This window comes from Cervus canadensis, chromosome 7, assembly GCF_019320065.1.
Source record: "Cervus canadensis isolate Bull #8, Minnesota chromosome 7, ASM1932006v1, whole genome shotgun sequence".
Lineage (NCBI taxonomy): Eukaryota > Metazoa > Chordata > Mammalia > Artiodactyla > Cervidae > Cervus > Cervus canadensis.
In genome coordinates this window covers 87,774,152-87,793,758 of record NC_057392.1, presented here as the reverse complement: position 1 = coordinate 87,793,758, position 19,607 = coordinate 87,774,152, and the positions used below count along the sequence as shown (strand labels likewise).

The 19,607-nt window shown below is 39.3% G+C and overlaps 1 long non-coding RNA gene across 1 annotated transcript in view; it reads left to right on the top strand.

The window, feature by feature from the left end:
• The first annotated feature begins 1,611 nt into the window (after positions 1-1,611).
• Positions 1,612-19,607, top strand: part of LOC122445022 — a 38,091-nt gene continuing 20,095 nt past the window's right edge. Inside the window, exons 1-4 of the long non-coding RNA XR_006270422.1 lie at positions 1,612-1,669; positions 9,424-9,546; positions 9,800-9,928; positions 10,943-11,144. This is a non-coding gene — a long non-coding RNA (uncharacterized LOC122445022). The remainder of the gene's footprint in view (positions 1,670-9,423; positions 9,547-9,799; positions 9,929-10,942; positions 11,145-19,607) is intronic.

Here is a 19,607-nt window from a genome sequence, read left to right as displayed (position 1 = left end):
GTCGAGGAAGATGTGGGGAGAGCAGGGCATGCAGCTCCAGAGCAAGGCCCAGCGAGGCTGATGGTCACAACTGTAGGCACATTATCTGTGGGATGGGTGGATTTTAACTCATGGTGCCTGTGAGGATGGGGCTTCCCTGGTGGTTCGGTGGTAAAGAATCTGCCTGCTAATGCAGGACACACAGGTTCGATTCCTAGGTCGGGAAGATCCCCTGAAGAAGGAAATGGCAACCCACTCCATTATTTTTGCCTGGAGAATTCCATGGACAGAGGAGTCTGGCAGGCTACAGTTCATGGTGGGGGCGGGGAGGGGGGGAGGTCACAAAGAGTCAGACGTGACTTAGCGACTTAACAACAACAGCCTGTGACGACAGCCAGCCCGGGGTGGACTGGAATGGTGAGGTCAAGCATGTGCCGGGAGTGATAGATGAGGTAACTGGAGCGGGGCAGCTAGCAGGAGTGTGAGTAAGGTCTGAACTAAGAAGTTACACCAGAGGAGATGTCTGGCTCATGAGACACCAACAGACTAGATCAGAGAGAGTTAGAGAAGGTCATGGAGAAGGGCAGGTTATAACAGAATCCAGGCTGCCGTACTCTGTCACGAAGCTCTGTGGGGACATCTGTGTGGAGACTGAAGCTGTCCCTTTCGAGAGTCTAACACCGACCTCTCCCCAGTTTCCCAGTCAGCTTTGCATCGGGCAGAGAGTCTGCCCACTTTACTAGGCTGATTTGTGAGGCAATACCTTTCACTTCATTCCTGGGTCTCCAGCCTTGAAATGTCATCACAAGACAGGACTCTGCCCCTTCCAAAGTCTGATGACCAAAGAAAGACTAGACTTTACATGTATTTCTCTTGCCCAGGTTTCCCTGGCCTCCCTTGGCCAGACAAAGAGGAAGTGGAGTTACAAGGCGGAAACTCAGATGTAGGGTTGTACCAGACACCAGTACAAGATGTAAACTGTGCGTTTTGAGTGAAGTGAGAATAAAGGAAATCACAGCATCAGGTCAGGGCAAGTCTCGTAATAGGAATGCTTAACAAAGTTGTAAGCTAATATTCTATGGTGTTTAACGGTGAGACTTGGGACTTCCCTGTGGTCCAGTGGTTAAGACTCTACACTTCCAATGCAGCATCCAGGATTCAATCCCTCTCAGGGAACTAGATCCTGCATGCTGCAACTAAAAAAAAAAAAGATCCTGAGTGCCTCAACTAAGATCCAGCTCAGCCAAAAAAAAAAAAAAAAATAAAAGAGTGAGACTCAATTGGGTTCAAATCCCGGCACAGACAATTATTAAGCATGAGAAAATGGGCAAGATACTTAACCATTCTGAGCCTCAGTTTTCTCATCCAAAAATAGGGTGAGTGGTGCCTAACTCATTGGGTTGTTATGAGATATGAATGAGATTATTTATTTGAAACTCTATACAACTGCCTGGCACTAAGGCAGTGCTCAATGAAGAGGGGTCTGAGGCTGGGAACCTAGGAAGTGCAGTTGGGCAGAGGATACCTGAGATGGTCGATGGAATCAGCTGCAGGGAGACGGAAACTTGAGAGACTTGGTGTCGATCTAAAAAGACTCAGCTCAAGGAGCCAGGACAGAATATCCAGGGACGCAAAGAGGGGAAGGAGGAAACACAACATTGAAGAAACCCGGAAGTAGTGATAAGCAGGGGTAAGTGAGAAAAGAGAATGAGTGGAGGGAGACCAGAGAAATGGGCTTAGCAATAAAGAGATGGTTAGAGGGGAGGGAGGTATTTAAGCCAGAGGGCAGAGGGTCAAGAAGTACATATTAAGAAACACTGTGTTCTCAGGGATGGATCAAGAGAACTCTGAAAGGTCAAGCAGCAAAATGTATTGATTCCTTCGTGTGTTGTGAGTCTTTGTTTATATCTGCTGCTGTTGTTCAAATCTCAAACTCTAGAAGAACAAGCAGACCCTGGTTGCCAGGATATATTATTCCTACTGCCTCCAAATCCAATTCTGGCAAGCGCAGTCACTCCCCATGGTATTTCTGCTAGCATTCATACAGTACTCATTAGGACTTGAAATCTTTTCAGCCTTGTCAAATTCCATTATATGGCACAGCACATCTTAACTTGTAGATTGTAGTATTTCTTTTCACATCTCCTCAGTTTTAAAATCAACTGCTAAAAGTAGTATTAATCTTTTTGTGTTCTTATATTGAAGTTTTTCTCTATAATAAGAAAATTTTCACTTTATCAGTTATTTATCAATTTAAAAAGCAAACTGTCCTTGTAAACTAAAATAAAATAGAAATAACAATAATGGATTTTTAAAACTCATTTCCTATACCTTTGTAAAATATTTCAACTAGTTCATTGTCTGCTATATATTTCACATCAGAGGTGTTCAAGTATCACTTTTGGTCTGCTAAAAGAGCAAGTCAATAAAAATAATGATAATATTTAATACCACAAATATCTAGAAATTTCAAAATCGCTTTTTTTGGGGAAAAAAAAAGCTGGAGTGAAACTAGAGTTGGTCCTAATTGTATGCAAGTGATAATACTATGAAACCGCCTAACTACACCACTTGAACAATGTTAATTTCCCAGAATGCATTTAGCTCCATATAGCTACTATTATTTCTGCCAATATTACATAAAATTAAGTCTGCCATGGTAAATAAAAGTACCCTCAAGTAATTTTCTCTTTCAACTGTTTATTTTACAAATATTAGACAATGATTCTTAAAATACTATATTGTCATTAATAGAAGAATATGTTCTTCAGTACAAATTATAAACTGAAACAACTTCAGAGTTTCCAAATCTATAACAAATAAAAGCATAAATTTAAACTTTTTTTGCAATATATTTAATACCACTTAGAAAAAAAATCTATCAAATTCTCTGAACACAAATGTATTTCATGAGGGAGAGGCAGCAGTATAGACTTATACTTAGTGTCTTAGTGTCTACTCATAGTTTCTGTTTTGGGAGTGGATTGTAAACACTTATGACTCTCAAATTTCTAGCTTGGGTGAATGGGGCAAAGGGTGGAGCCATTCATCAAGCCCGAGAAAAGGAATGGGAATTGACTGACTTTCTCTTTTGATTACTTGGGTCCAGAAGTGGTGCTCCAATAAATATCATTTTGTGTTTACCAGCCTATTCATTTGCTTTTATTTAAAAGTGTCTTGTTATAAACAGAGCAAGATTTAAATATTCTGAAGAAATACTGGTGAGAGGGCAGTTGAAATTGTTATAGGATTGCTAAATATGACTGTAGAGTCATCTGGTTTAGAATTGGGTCAAGTCTCCAACTTTGTCAAGGAAAGAAATCACTTTTTTCTACATTCAACAGATAAGACTTTTTTAAATTTATTTTTTTATTGAAGGATAATTGCCTTACAGAATTTTGCTGTTTTCTGTGAAACCTCAACGTGAGTCAGCCATAGGTATACATATATGCCCTCTCTTTTGAACCTCCCTCCCATCTCCCTCCTCTTCCCGCCCCTCTAGGTTGATACAGACCCCCTGTTTGAGTGTCCTGAGCCATAGAGCAAATTCCCGTTGGCTCTCTATTTTACACATGGGAATGTGAGTTTCCACGTTACTCTTCCCATACATCTCCCCCTCTCCTCCCCTCTCCCCATGGCCGTAAGTCTGTTCACTGTGTCTGTTTACACTCAACACACAGATTTTGAGTGCGCTGTGTATCAAGCACCACTGAAAACTGGGGATATAGTAGGAGGAATAAAGACACAACTCCTGCTCTCCCTGTGTTTACAATCCACTCCCAAAACAGAAACGATGAGTAGACACTAAGATAAACTGATCTCTGAAAGGTACCGCGTGCTGTGAAGAATGTAAAACTAGTAGAGAGCACAGTAAGGAAAGAGTGACTGGGGTGAGGGTGTTATGTCTTTCTGAAGGGCTGGCATTTGACCCGAGCCTTGAATGATGCAGAGTCAGCCGTGAGGAGAAACAGGGGAAGAACTTTTAGACATGGATCCCAGAGTTCATCTACTGAAGCGGCCATCTGGTTGGAAGAAGTTTGAGAGGACCTTTTTGGGAAGTGACATTTGCATAGAAAAAATACTGTTTACTTATAGTGCATTTTTATTTGAGATGGAGGAAGCTGATACAAACAAACAAACAAACAAAAAAACCACCTCTCTTCACACCTAGAGTGGTACTTTGGGTTACCAGCAGTTCCAAGCAGAGCAAAGAGCACAAGAAAAAGGCACAAAAGCAGAAACTAGTCTGGCTCTCCCAGGAGCTGGAACAGGTAAAGAAGCAGAGGCATAAGGAGTAAGAGATGAGCTCAGAAAGCAATTGGGGGGAGGGCCACATCACGCCTGGCCCCGCAGACACTAGTAAGAGGATTAGAGGGTCTGAGCAGGGAAGTGATTGATGGGGGTGTATATTCTGTTTTATATATTAAATCCTCAAGTCATCATCTGGTACAGTCACTGTTTTTAGAACACACTGTGAGAAAAAAAGTACATTTAGAAGGGAAAAGGGCAAAATATTCGTTGTTTTATTTTCTATGTTTTTATGTAAAATACTTGCCTTCCTCAGGCGAATATCATCTAATAGATAAGCCATATAACTGTTTATCATTAACACCTTTCAAATTTGCGTAAAGCACTAGTGACCAGGAGGAGAAGTATAGCATTGTCTCCAAATGGTATTTACTGACTGAAAAGTGTACTTACATTCTGGAGATGTGTTCTGTTTGTTGCCTTAGTGATAACAATGCACTTAAGATTTGTGGAGCTCCTTGTTAAAGATAACTGGTATAGATCTAAGGCAAGTTAAAAAAAAAAAAAAAACAAACGCTATGATTGGTGAAACCATGTATTTGCCTTAATTCATTAACAGTACCAAATATCTGATGTTGAAGCATTTTCTTAGGGTCAGCATAGGAAGACTCCATTTTAAAATAATTCCTTGACTTTTTCTACAAATATGGGGAAATCTCTCATCTTCTGTAGCAATTTCTGATTATATGTACAACTAGAGAGATGAATGGCCTAAGAACATCATGATGATTTTCTTAAACAATATTGCAAAAATATATGGAAGTGACATTTGCACAGAAATGACATATATTGTCACTTCCCAAATGTCAGTTTCCAGTATATTGGGGGAAAGAAAGCTTTATTTTTTTTAAGTTGCAGAATCTATAGCAATAAAAATGGGATCATTAATAGCAAAAAAACTTATTTTCTCTCTTGAAAACCCAAACCTAAGGACTCTTAGGATGGAAAAAATGTTTTTAAGCTATGGTTAATGCCACGCACTTGAGTCAATTAACTGATTAATTGGACCATTGATTCGGGCTTCCTTGGTGGCTCAGATGGTAAAGAATCGGCCTGCAATGCAGGAGACCAGAGTTTTATCCCTGGGTGAGGAAGATCTCCTGGAGAAGGGAATGGCTACCCACTCTAGTATTCTTGCCTGGAGAATCCCATGGACAGAGGAGGCTGGTGGGCTACGGTCCATGGGGTCACGAAGAGTCAGACATGACTGAGCCACTAAGTACTGCAAGCACACACATTGATTCATTGATTCATTCTACAAACAGTTACATATCTACTGCTATTTTGGATGATATCCAGGAAAAAAATCATTAAATGTATCATTTGTATAATCAGATTGTTTGCAGCCAACCTGATGAAGCAAAACAGAAACATATAAAATGTGTACGTGCAGGAGAATTAATATGAAACAACAGAAGAAGAGATATCCCTAGGCGGTGCAGGTTTTGCGTACCGGATAGCCCTATAGATCATTTGGGCAGGTGGAGCCTTTAGAAAGCCGAGTTCACTCTACTGGGCTTTTTCCTGTCTGGACATTTTCTCAAAGCATGCAGACAGGTTTCTTCAACAGTATACACATGACTGAGGTCAGATTGGGGTTAAAGTTTACATTTGAATGGCAGAAAAGGTACAGGTCCCAAGTCAGTTTCACCATAACAGTTCTATATCCTTAAAAGGGAATGCTTTTTCACCCATAATCAAAAAGATCTTTGATATATTCCATACTCTATTATTTTCTTTAGTGAACAGACACTTTCAATTGCATATTTATGAAGCTTCTGAAAGAAGCCTTTCAGAAATCCATCATTAGTCTTCTCTCCTTCAAAGGACCAGATCCTCCCTCAGTGTTCTTTAATGCAGACTCAGGAGGCAGACATAGACAAGCATTAAGATTTATTTAAAGGAAAATTTAAATAAATTTCTCACCAGTAAGCTCAAATAGGGACTTCCCAGGTGGCGCAGTGGTAAAGAATCCACCTGCCAATGCAGGAAATGCAAGAGATGTGGGTTCAATCCCTGGGTTGGGAAGATCTCCTCGAGTAGGAAATGGTAACCCACTCCAGTATTCTTGCCAGAGAACTCCATGGACAGAAGAACTGGAGAACTACTGTCCAAGGGCTCACAGGGTCAGACACAACTGAGTGTGTGCACGTGTGTGTGTGTGCATGCACACACACACACACACACACACACACATACACACACACACACACACACAAGCTCAGATAGATTTGAATTGCCTGAGAGTGACTTGATGGCTTTCTCATATGAAATATCAGAGAAAAAAATTTAAGTTGCCGCATTTTAAGGCTACATAATTTATTGTCAAGCTGTAACTTTGGCTCATTTCCCCTCTCTTTTCCTCTACTCCCCTCATCTCTCCTTCCTGAACAATTTAGTTCGAAAGCCGTTAGGTGGAACAGAGTGAGGTAGGCATTTGTGCCAGTCTGGGGGAGATGCAGTGGTCAAGATCAGGGTACAAGAACCCCAGTAGATTGAGAGAGCATCGGTGTAGGAAGGCAGTCAGGTGTGGGGTGTAAAAGTTTAAGGAAAGTGAGGAGGGTGTCCATAGGACTAGTTGTCCCTGCATGGCCCAATGAGGATCAGTATGGATGCCAAAATAAATAGAAACAGCAAAGAACAACTATAACCCACTGAATGATACAGAAAACTGTGAATCCATTCGAATACAAATAAGTGAATAAATTGAAGGTTCGGTACGGAATAAAATAGCAACCCAGTTTCAAAGTACCAGCCCACAAAATACTTATTGGTTACTACAAGGAAAACTATAGCAGAGAAGTTTTGCAGACTCTACCTTAATTTAGTGGCTAAAGTGAACTTCTTTAGTAATGAAACTGATCAAAATTGCGTGCTCTCTGATAGATTACAACACAAAGAACACAGCATTTCACGTGTGATATTTCTGCCAAAGATATACAACTTGAACCTAATCATGAGGAAACATCAGACAAACCCAAACATTCTAAAAGACAGAACAACATTCTATAAAATAGCCGGCCTTTAAATTTCAAGGTCATGATGGTCGAAGAAAGACAGGAGTTTGTTCCAGGAAAAGGAGACTAAAAAGACCTGACAACTGACTGTATCCTGTGATTCAAACCTAGATCCTATTGCTATAAAGACCATTGTTGGGACAATTGGTGAAATTAAATGAACTCTGAGGATTAAATGTTAGTGATGTTTTTGTGGTAATTTTCTTGACTTCAATGGTCTTATTACAGTTGTACAGCAAAGGTCCTTGTTTGTAAGAAATACACATCACAGTATTCTGGAATAATGGGACACCAGGTTGGCAACTTGTTCTAAACAGTTCAGGAAAATAAAAAGTTTCTTGTACAGTTACCTCCAACTTTTCTGTCAGTTTTTGATTATTTTAAAATCATAATTTTGAATTTACTTTGACAGTCAATGGCAATCCTTCAGAATGGATCATGCATATTATTGCTGTATATATCACATTGTTTAAATAAATAATCCAAGGGACATTGTAAAGCATTTTATATGATCATTCGATGATGATGACAGCAGAGAGCGTCATTGGGGTTTTACTAGTATTCATGGTCAGGAAGCATATTCTCGCTCCATTTTAAAAAAGAAACATCTTGGTGATAAAGTATACTGTTAAACAGAAAATAAGATGATTTGTTTTAGTATTATAAGTTTATTTTCAGTATTGAATTGAAAACATGTGATTTTCTTTCAGAGGCAGTCTTATGTTCACAAAAGGTCATTTTTACTCATTGAAGGAATCAGAGCCAGATAAGACATATATTGCAACCTTGGCTAATTTACCACCCCAATCCAATTTTATAAATTAATTTTATAATTTCTTTTATAATTTCAAAATTATTCTTGCTTTTGCCCTTTAAAAAGACATAGAAATTGAGTTAAATTGGACCAGTGATAAAAGTATCTACCTAAAAAGATTCAAATAGAAATTATAACCCCAAATCAAAAGTAGTAAGAACAACTAACATTTATCAAGTGGTCCCAACTGAAAGGATCTTTCCCTCTAGATAGACACATACACACATATGTGGATACAAATATACATCATATATAATATTTATAATATAATAAATCTCACAACACTATGTGTAATATACTATTATTAGACCTATATCATAAATAAATATATTGAAGTCTAGGAGGTTGCATAAAGTTATATAAGTCATATAAGTTGAAAGGCATAGTTTGTCATGTAAAAATGTGTCTCAACTATCCATGCTCACACATATCTTCACTATCCAGGCTTCTCAGGTATTAATAGTATGGCTGTCTTTGGAATTGCATAGGACCCAGAGCAGTTATGCCCCTAAACCGCTATACCCAACTAATCCCAGGTATTAGTATTCCTAAGAAATGCAGTTAAGCGCCATATCTAAAGAAACTCAGAGTGGAAAGAGGTAATACAAGAACAATACCAAGCCTCTTATAGGTGAACAAATGAAATAACTCATTTGAGGGATGGTGGGAATTGTGGGTTGATTGTATTTGTGTCTTTTTGACACAAATGCACTGACATATCATTTTTCCCCAATTAACAGCCACCTTGATTCACTGCCCTAAACAAACAGAAGCTCCAAAGGAGGGGACCCAATATAATCTTCACCTCCCCCACCCACTCCAATCACCATAGTCATCTGCATTTACAATGACGGTGGAAGGAGGTCACATTTAGGGAAACTGATTATCTTTACAATTTCAAGCCCAATCTATTTTAGAAATTTTATATATCAGTTTAATTTGAAGTAAGCTAAGAATGCTAATAGAATTCCATGTTATGGCCTGCATTTAGCAATTCATAAAGCAGTAATTGCTGGTTTATTTTTTAATAAACTTTCGTGGGTTATTCCTATTTTAAATATAAATGTGCTGTGATAAAATTATTCTTGAGTAACGTTTAGAATAATTTTATTTTGCTAATCTAGTCAGGAGAAAAGTAGTTGCCTACTATGGACTGAATGTGTCCTCCTAAATTGAAGTCCTAAACTCCAGGTGCCAATATTTGGATATAGGGCTTCTAGGAAGTAGTGAAAGGAAGGAGTTCTAACTGAATGGAATTGTTGATCTGATGAGAAGAGGAAGAGCTGTCTTTGTTTTCAAAACCAGACGCACATTGAGGAAGGGCCATGTGAACACATAGTGAGAAGACAGCCATCTGCTAACCGGGAAGAGAACTCTCTTCAGATCCCAACCATGCAGCCTGATCTTGACCTTCTAGCCTCCAGAACGGTGAGAATATTTCTGTTTCCCATTTCTGTTGTTTAAGCCATGTAGTCTATGATATTTTGTTATGGAGGTTGGGTTACCTAAGATATTTCCCAAATTGACTTTCATTTTAAAGAGAGGACTTCTATGTGATTGCATTTAATTCCCAGTTTCACTTTCAGAAGCTACTGAACTCATTACTTCTTTTACAAAAATCTCCATTTCTTTATTCTGTTTCACAAGAAGAAACTTATTTAGATTTCTTTCCCTTTGACAGAGTTGCCACACATTGCTATTTGAATCATATCTGATGCAAAATATCTTCATACGGCCACTGTTCAGAAGCTATGCAGTATTTCAGGAGGATGATTTTTAAGCTTACGAAACAGGAGTTACATCTGTTCCAGTAAGTGAATCAGCAAGATGCTAATGAGGTTAGAGAGGGGACTGGTCTGGTCACAACTAAAGGAAGGATTGGCTAAGTTCCTTTCAGACCCAGAACATCCTGGAATCTGATTCTTAGACTTTGTGTGCGAAATTTGGGAAGTGGGTCATTTCTTTCAGATTAAGTTACTTTGCCAATTCGGTAGTTATTACTCAAGTGTAATGAAAGTGACACAAAAACTCATGAGACTCAGAATTAGGCAATTGACTAGCCCATGGGCTAATAGCACGGACTTCCTTTAGGGATGGTAGTTGGGGGGAAATGCGCTGGTGCCAGGTGCCACAGTTAGCATCCCAGCTTAGAGTCCCACTTCTTGTCACTAACCTGAGGCAACTGCACTGAGCTTCTGTTTCCTCACCTGCAAAGTGGGGACGGTAGTGCCCACTGCTGCTGCTAAGTCACTTCAGTCGTGTCCGACTCTGTGCGACCCCCTAGACGGCAGCCCACCAGGCTCCCCCGTCCCTGGGATTCTCCAGGCAAGAACACTGGAGTGGGTTGCCATTTCCTCCTCCAATGCATGAAAGTGAAAAGTGAAAGTGAAGTCGCTCAATCGTGTCCGACTCTTCACGACCCCATGGACTGCAGCCTACCAGGCTCCTCCGTCCATGGGATTTTCTAGGCAAGAGTACTGGAGTGGGGTGCCGTCGCCTTCTCCGATACTGCCACTACTGAAGAGTAAATGAGTAAATTCACTTAACACCACTGGAAAAGTCCCTTGCATATACCACTCAAGAAGTGTGAGCTAATTCAAGTAGTAGAAACAACTCTGAATGTGAGTGCCTACATACAAAGAACATGCATGAAGTGATTCCATTTTACAAATTATACATGAGTGGCTTTGTAAGTTTATGTAAATACAGAAAAGTATGCTCTTTACTTCTATAACTAAAGAGCTCATTCCTGTTACTTAAATGATGTTTAAAGACAATGTTAAGGTAAGATGCTCTGCTGGCTGGCCTCCATTTGTCCCTCCAGATCCATCCTCCACCCTTTCCTGCCTTACTAAGTCCTGGAGATTAACCTGTCCTCTCTTCTACACCTGGACTCCTGCCTTCAGCGTTCTGTGGGTTTGGTCAATAACGAGCATTGATAGGAGATTTGAGGTTGGAAAGAGAAAAGGATCAGAGTCCGTGGCAACACTGTTTCCAAGGTTTTAGTTGTGAATGTCTTCCTCCAGGTAAGGGGCAGCCCCTTTGCACTTCTAACACCTGGTCGGTAAGCCTCCCTTCTCCTGCCCCTTCCAATTTAGGGGTGGTAACACTCTCCCATTGTTTCTAGTCCTTGAGTAAAGGTGCTCATTATCTATCACTGCCTTGTCTTTTTGTTAAATGTTATGTTAAATATTATTCAGTTATTTTTTCCATCTGCTATGGATTTTGACTGAAAATAGATACTTTTGGTTTACTTATATGTCTGTTGAATTTGATAGTATTCTTACAGGTCACCTTTGATTGTCTTATTTCTAAGTTACATATTTCATATCACAATATACTATTTAGAATTATAAAATGAATCTACTGGAAATTATCATAATGCTCAGATAGTTTAACTTCTCCAATGTAAGAATTCTTTCTGTGTATCGTAAGAATTTTTTAAATCTGTAATTATATAATGTATTAATATCATTCTAGAATAAATCTGAAAATAGTAATTCAAAAAGATACATGCAATATTTATAGCAGCATTAATTATAATAATGAAGATTTGGAAACAACTTAAGTGTCCATCAATGTATAAATGGGTAAAGAAGATATAGTGTATACATACAATGGAATACTACTCAGTTATAAAAGAAGAGCAACATTTCTGTCATCTGGAACAGGAATGGACCTAGGTGGTATCATACTAAGTGAAATAAGTCAAACAAAGACAAAAACCCTATGTTACTACTTACATATAGAGTTTAAAATATGAAACAAATGAATATAACAATGGAAACAGAATTACAGATATAGAGAACAAACTAGTGTTTACCACTGAGCGGAGGGAAGGGGAGAGGAACAAAAGAGGGGTAAGGGGTCAGGAGGTGCAAACTACCAAGCATACAATAAATAAGCAACAAAGATACATTGCATAATACAGGAAAACATAGTCATTATTTTGTAATAACTTTAAATGGTGTATAATCTATAAAAATATTGCATCACTGTGTTGCACACCTGAAACTAACATAATATTGTAAATAATCTATATTGCAATAAAACAGGCCTGAATATTGACTGATTAAAAACAATTCCAGAATAGAAACAAGCATTTATTTAAAATGAGAGTGTAGCAAACTCTTTCACCTTGTCACGAAGGTTAAAATAAACCACAAACTGACTCACCCAATTACAGGCACCATCATGGTTGGCGTGTAACCATATATGTATAATCTCACTGTAAGTAAATTATCCCATTCAGTTCTTTGGTATTCTTCCACCTAAAGATGTAGTTTGAAAAATATAAGTAGCTAAGCATTTTTTTTTAATATAAGGGAGAGTAAACTAATAGATTAAGTTTTTCTTTTTGTCCTGAAGCTAAGAAGCTGAATTATGACTATCCTAGAAAAGTGAAACAAATACACTGAATTGAGAAAATAGTGTGAAATCCAGGTATAATCCCCCTAAAGTATGTGACTTACCAAACTAGATGGTTTTAATCCTTCTATACAGTTTCCCAGGTGGCACAGTGATAAAAGAATCCGCTGCCAATGCAGGAGATGCAAGAGTTGCGGATTTGATCCCCGGGTCCAGAAGATACCCTAGAGGAGAAAATGGCAACCCACACCAGTTATTCTTGCCTGGAAATTTCCATGGACAGAGCCTGGTGGGCTATAGTCAATGGGATCGCAAAGAGTTGGACATGACTGAACACAAGCACAAATAACACACAGAACACAGTACGATAATTAACAACATCTCAGAAGAGACCAGAGCCATGGTATTATAGACAGCATAGCACTTCAGCTGGGTTCTTAAATGAACAGAAAGCAAAATATCTCTTAACAGTAGCTAGAAGGGCAAAAGAAACTTGGTTCAACTGTACCAGGAAGAATCATGTGTATACTCACATAATATCACAAAAAAAGTCTGAATAGAACCATTCAATTTTGAACAATGTGAAAGAAAGTTCCATGGCAAAAATGCAAACATACCACAGCAAAACAAAATACGCAGAGAAGAGGAGAAAAGCAAGCAAGAAAGAAATGTGACTTTCCAAGGAAGATAAGGATCCTGAAGGTGAAAGAAAACATACTTCAAAGCACAAGAAAATTCATCACAATAATCTTAACTTAGAGAATAACTTAGTAAGAATATGAATTCAGAAACTCAAAGATAAGATGTCAGAACAATAAAAATAAATGAAAAAGGGAAGTGTAGATTTAAGAAAATAAAAGAAGGCTAAAATATAATCACAAAAATAGCTAAATTAAAGAAAGCAAAGTAAAAAGTAAACTTCACTAAATATCAAAATACTGACTAGAAGAAGAGTTTAAGATAATTTTAATAAATGCATATGAAAGAGGCAAAAATTTAAACAACCACAGAATGGCTAATAGATATTGAAGACAAAGAAAATCCAACATGAGCATATACAGCACTCCTTAAATAAGGAATCTGACCAAAGAAAAGCAGATATATCTGTAAAGAAAAGAATGCTCTTGCCATTTCAGTTCTACAAGAATCAAAGCCAGGAGATACTGCTGTCGCCTAGGGACAAGTGCACCCTGAGAGGAATTTGCAATGAAGAAAAACAGAAAGCCTCCTGTGCTTTGGATATACCGGCCCCTAGATCGTTAAGATGCATATCTAAGGAAAATTTCAATGACCTCAGATTCTTGCATCTTCCCATACTTAGATCTGCACTAAAATCATTAACTTGAAATGTCTATTCTTTGTGATTAGAGTACATATAGTGTGTGTGTGTGTGTGTGTGTGTGTGTGTGTGTGTTTTTCCCCCAGTAGAAAATTGATATACATCCTGGCCCGTCCCTTACTTCTTTGGAGCCATTCCTCAGAGCTATCTGAGTGGCTGACTCTTGGGTTATAGTCTTCAATAAGGTCCCAATGACACTTAACTTGCAGCTTTTCTATTGTGTGTTTTTCTTTCAGTCGACATAAAAATTTCTTCCTGAAATGAAGAATTCACAAAATTTGTCTCTCTACACATATGCATACACATGTCTACACAGACACATGGAAACACACATACACTTATTTAATGGGAATGGTGTTCACCTAAACATATTGATGACTACTATAAGATGGTCAAATTTAGAATGATTTTAACATATATCATTTTAACTTTTCTAACTTGCTCAAGGTAAACATGTTTCATCTTTATTAAAAAATTTATTTACTTAAAAAATTCAGTGATACACTGAAGTAGACATTGTTGGCACTACACCCAAATCTCTCTAACTCTTCTGTGTGTTCCAGTTGACCCCCTGCTGCCACTACCCACATTTCTGTGCTCAAGGGCCATCCTCCAGCCCATGGAAGGCTGCTGTGCCCTCTATACATGGAAAATGACCTACAGGTGCTGAGGGATTAACACACACAAACACCCCCCACAGTGGCCCTAGGGCTTCCCCGGTGGCTCAGCAGTAAAGAATTCTCTGGCAGTTTAAGAGATGCAGGAGATGCAGGTTCAATCCCAGGAAAGATCCCCTGGAGGAGGGCATGGCAGCTCACTCCAGTATTCTTGCCTGGAGAACCCCATGGATGGAGGAGCCTGACAGGCTACAGTCCATGGGGTCACAAAGAGTCGGATGTGACTGAAGCAACTTAGCATGTATGCACACCAGCAGCCCTAAAGCCAGCCCTCTTGAACTTCAGACGGGATTATCAAGACCTGGTATTTGTTTGTTTTCATACTATGTCCCAGAGTCTTTCCAAGGGACGAACTCCAGTTACCCACCATAGATGTGGGTTGGCTAACATACTCTTTCTCAGCTGCTTCCCCTTCTCTCCCTATCCAACTGCCTTTCTAGTGTCCCCTGCTCAGCTCACATAAACTATTTGCCCTCAAGTAATTGTTGGAGGATCTTCTTCTGGAAGAATACAGATTAATATATACATTATGTACAAATAACAAAAACACTAGAATTCTAAAACTGTGACTCAATGATTCTGGTTAATAAGTATAATTATTTTATCAATTATTAATTAATTAATTAATTTTATTAATTATTTTCTTTAAGGTATGCTTTCATTTTTTAATTATAAAGCAAAAGATACAGACTAAAAGTAAAAAACAGGAGCAGACATTATCAGTGTAAAATAGCAACCCATGTCTATAACTAAGTAAAACCATAAATTGTCAGTACATTCTGCCCCTTAAAACCAATTCCTTTGTGCAAAATTAATTTTATATAACAAATCTGGAGGTCAAGGCTACCCATCACTGTACCTAGGTCTATATTTTCTTCCCTGTTTTCCTCTCTTCCCATATCAACTGTTTTGATCCTATTAATTTCTCATTACAGTGCTATATCTACTTCTGTGCTTATTAGTGCATTGTATATATCACTAAAAGTCTATTTTTTAAAAAGGCAAAGATAGCACCTAAACATATGATAATATTACAAATTCATTAATACTATTTATCCCAGTTCAATAATTTTTATAAATTCTATCCAGAAACATAATGGGGTTTATTCAAGGTCAATAGCTACTCAAAATCAGCTAGAACTAGAACGAAACCAGGTCTTCTGAATTCTTGCCTAATTATTTCCAAATATCACTCCATTCCAAATCTCCTTCTAAACCTATTTCCTTTTCCAGATGCCTGGTAAACAGTGACATCAAGCAAACAGGCAGGAGGCAAAGAAAAGGTGATTGGAGGCAAAAGCAATAGATAGACCTTGAAAAGGTAAAGATCTGGATTCAGCATGATTCACTGATCTCTACTAGACAGGGATGGGTGGGTCTGATGAGAATGTTTACGCAAGGAGCAGCAAGTCTGAACGAGCTAAACCAGCACATGCATCCATGTCTGGCCAGTTCGTCTTTCAGGTTAAGGTTTAATCACAGTCCTTGCTACAACTCCTCTTTCTCTTTTGTCCCAGAAGTTAAAGGCTCTTCAGTTAAGAAAAATAAACCATCTAAGTTTTCAGATCTTTTGAAATGAAGTTCAAAGGACAACGTTATTCTGCAATCCTCATGTCAGTTTGAAGTTGGATTCTTTAGAAGCAATTGCCTGCAAATTAAGGACTGGAAAACAAAGTCACAGCTCTTAATGTTTCTGAAGGAGAAAGAAAGGCTAAAAGTTATCTCCCTTTAATGGATTATTGTGCATTTTGAATAGTGTAGTTCTAGCTATATTTTCTTCAGAAGAAGCATAGAAATAAGTAAAAATAAAATTATTATATTCCATTTAAGGTCAAACGGGATCACAAAAGTTCTCTTATGGATGCTCACAGGATAGTGGCATATTTATATTCTGTTACCTGTCACAATCTTCTCAAGATTTGAAACTTTGAAATCAAAGTTCTAATGTCATGCATTCATGAATTGTGTTCACAAATTTTGAGTTATGTATTATACATAATATAGTGCCAGTCTGTATGAGTGGTTTAGAGATGAGTAAAACACCATCCTAGCAGATAGAAGTTTATATTTGGTGAAGACTATAATTAGCATTAATAAACAAATAAATGCTTTTGAAAGATCAGCTTTATTTACAAACTCAGACCTTCATGCTGGAGTGGGCCACTGACCTGATCCACGCAAAGTCCTTTGTTTCCTTCCTGCCCCTCTTGAGTTGGTGTGAATGCTTTGTTTTAAAGTTCCAATCTTGACTGGAGTGTGATGACAGAATTAAGGAAAGAAGACCCATATGAAATCCTCCTGGGAGGAAGGTGAATGACTGCAGACCAGAGCTCAGAACTTCAGACCCATCTTCACACCCTACAGGTGGAGCTCTTCTTTCTTTACTCACGTAGAGAAATCTGGGTTTGCTTTTAATGTACCAACTTTAGATGTTTCTATTTAAAGAAAAAATACTTAGCATGATTACAGAGGAAAAAGGGACTACTTCCAACTGGAGCGTCAAGTAAGGAAGGCTTATCAACAGATTCCATGTTTGAGCTCAGACTTGAAGAAGCTTTTCTGCTGTGAACACAGAGACAGTGAAGTCTGAGGCAGCAGCACCAGCAAAGGCAGAGGGGTAGGCAGGAGACAGCTGCGGAATACCTCCTATTCCACTGAGGCTGACTCTTACTTTTCTAGTCTGGATATGCTGGTGAGCGAAGTGCTATTAACTAGGATTGGAGCAAAGATGATGAATTTGGTTTGGGGCATTACAAGTTAGGGAAAGTCCGGTCTGTGTTGGAGCAAGTGTGCACATCTCCTTCCAAGTCTGCGTTCACTGATGTTAAGATGGTAGCTAGGAAACAGGCCGTGTTGAAAGTATTTACGCTATGAAGTGAACTGAAGTCGCTCAGTTGTGTCCAACTCTTTGCGACCCCATGGACTGTAGCCCACCTGGCTCCTCGGTCCATGGGATTTTCCAGGCATGAATACTGGAGTGGGTTGCTGTTTCCTTCTCCAGGGGATCTTCCCGACCCAAGGATCGAACCCGGATCTCCCGCATTGTAGGCAGACGCTTTACCGTTTGAGCTAGCAGGGATAGAAACTGACAAATGCTTACAAATAGCTTTTCAAATCTTTTATGTATTTATTTACTTTTGGCAGCACTGGGTCTTCGCTGCTGTGTGTGTGCTTCCTCTAGTTTTGGTGAGCGGGGCCTACTCTCTAGCTGCACTTGTGTGGGCTTCTCATTGCGATGGCTTCTCTCGCTGCAGAGCGGGAACTCTGGTGCACAGGCTCCGTCGTCGTGGCACACAGGCTTCGTTACCCCGAGGCCTGTGGGGTGTTCACAGACCAGGAATCAAACCTGTGTGCCCTGCATTGTCAGGTGGGTTCTTCACTGCTGGGCCACCAGCTGCTGCCGCTGCTGCTAAGTCGCTTCAGTCTGTCCGACTCTGTGCGACCCCATAGACGGCAGCCCACCAGCCTCCCCCGTCCCTGGGATTCTCCAGGCAAGAGCACTGGAGTGGCTTGCCATTTCCTTCTCCAGTGCATGAAAGACAAGTCCATAAATAATGTTTCTGGGAGCCAGTTTACCAGCGCTTCACTGGTTGGAGTAATGGTGGGACATCTCCCTGAAGTTTGCCTGTCAGACTGGAGACTTGGAGATAAGTCAGGGCCAGAGAGAGGGCCTTTGAACCATCTGAAAAAACATATATATCTAAAGATGTAAAGAATTTTAGATATCGTTTTTGTGCCTGGAGAATTCCATGAACAGAGGAGGGCTCTGGTCCATTGGGTTGCAAAGAGTTGGACACTGAGCATGCATGCATGCATGGGAGAAGTATCGTGAGAAGCTAAATAGCAACCAGGTAGATCTTCGAGGAATATTTACTTAAAAGGGGCACATAGAGCGTTAGTGCTGAGGCCGGTCTGGCTCTTTGCTACCCTATGGACTGTAGCTTACCAGGCTTCTCTGTCCATGGGATTTTTCAGGATAAAATACCAGAGCGGGTTGCCATGCCCTCCTTCAGGGGATCTTCCCAACCCAGATACAGAACCCGCGTCTCTTGTGTCTCCTGTATTGCCCACAGATTCTTTACCTGCTGAGCTATCCAGGTGCATAGCATCCAATAAATTGCAGTTACCTTCTGTCTACTCATGAAGACTACTTACCTCACCCCTCCCAGATGGATCTATAGGTCTGTGTCATAAGAGACCCCTGGCCAGAAATTCTCCTGTGTCACAAATTCCGAATTCTAAGAGACTTTAACCTCAGAGGAAACTATGCCTCAGAAATAGTTTGTCTCTTCCTCAAATTCCTATATGGGTTCTACATATTTGATAGGTTTAAAGGTGTGTAAAACACTACAAAAGTTGGAACAAGTTGTTGAGCGACTACTGTATGTTTACCCATATCTCAATTTCTGTGTAAAGATCTTAGTAACCAATCATAACCCTTAAAGAAAGAGGTACATAAAGAAAAGTCCTATAAAGGAGAAAGAATACTTACAGAAGTAGGAAAGAAACGTTAGAATAAGGAAGCCTATCAGTGATTAAAGACCAAAATTTAAGTGGAGCAAAACAAATGTTTAAGTGGAGCCATCATTACCATCATCATCATCACCACCACCACCATTAGCAGCTCACATTTATCAAACTATTTATGCCAAGAAATGTACTGTGTATTATTCTGTGTCATCTAATTTAACTCTCAAAAATCATAAGACATAATTACTCCTATCTGAGTTTGACAGAGGAGGAAACTGAGGCTGACAATGTTTAAATAGTTTGTGCAAAATGAAATAATTTATAAATGACACGGCCCAGACTCAAGCTGCGGCCCAGAATTTATAAATGACACGGCCCAGAAGCACAAGCTGGAATCAAGATTGCCGGGAGAAATATGAATAACCTCAGATATGCAGATGACACCACCCTTATGGTAGAGAGTGAAGAGGAACTGAAAAGCCTCTTGATGAAAGTGAAAGAGGAGAGTGAAAAAGTTGGCTTAAAGCTTAACATTCAGAAAACTAAGATCATAGCATCTGGTCCCATCACTTCATGGGAAATAGATGGGGGGACAGTAGAAACAGTGTCAGACTTTATTTTTTTGGGCTCCAAAA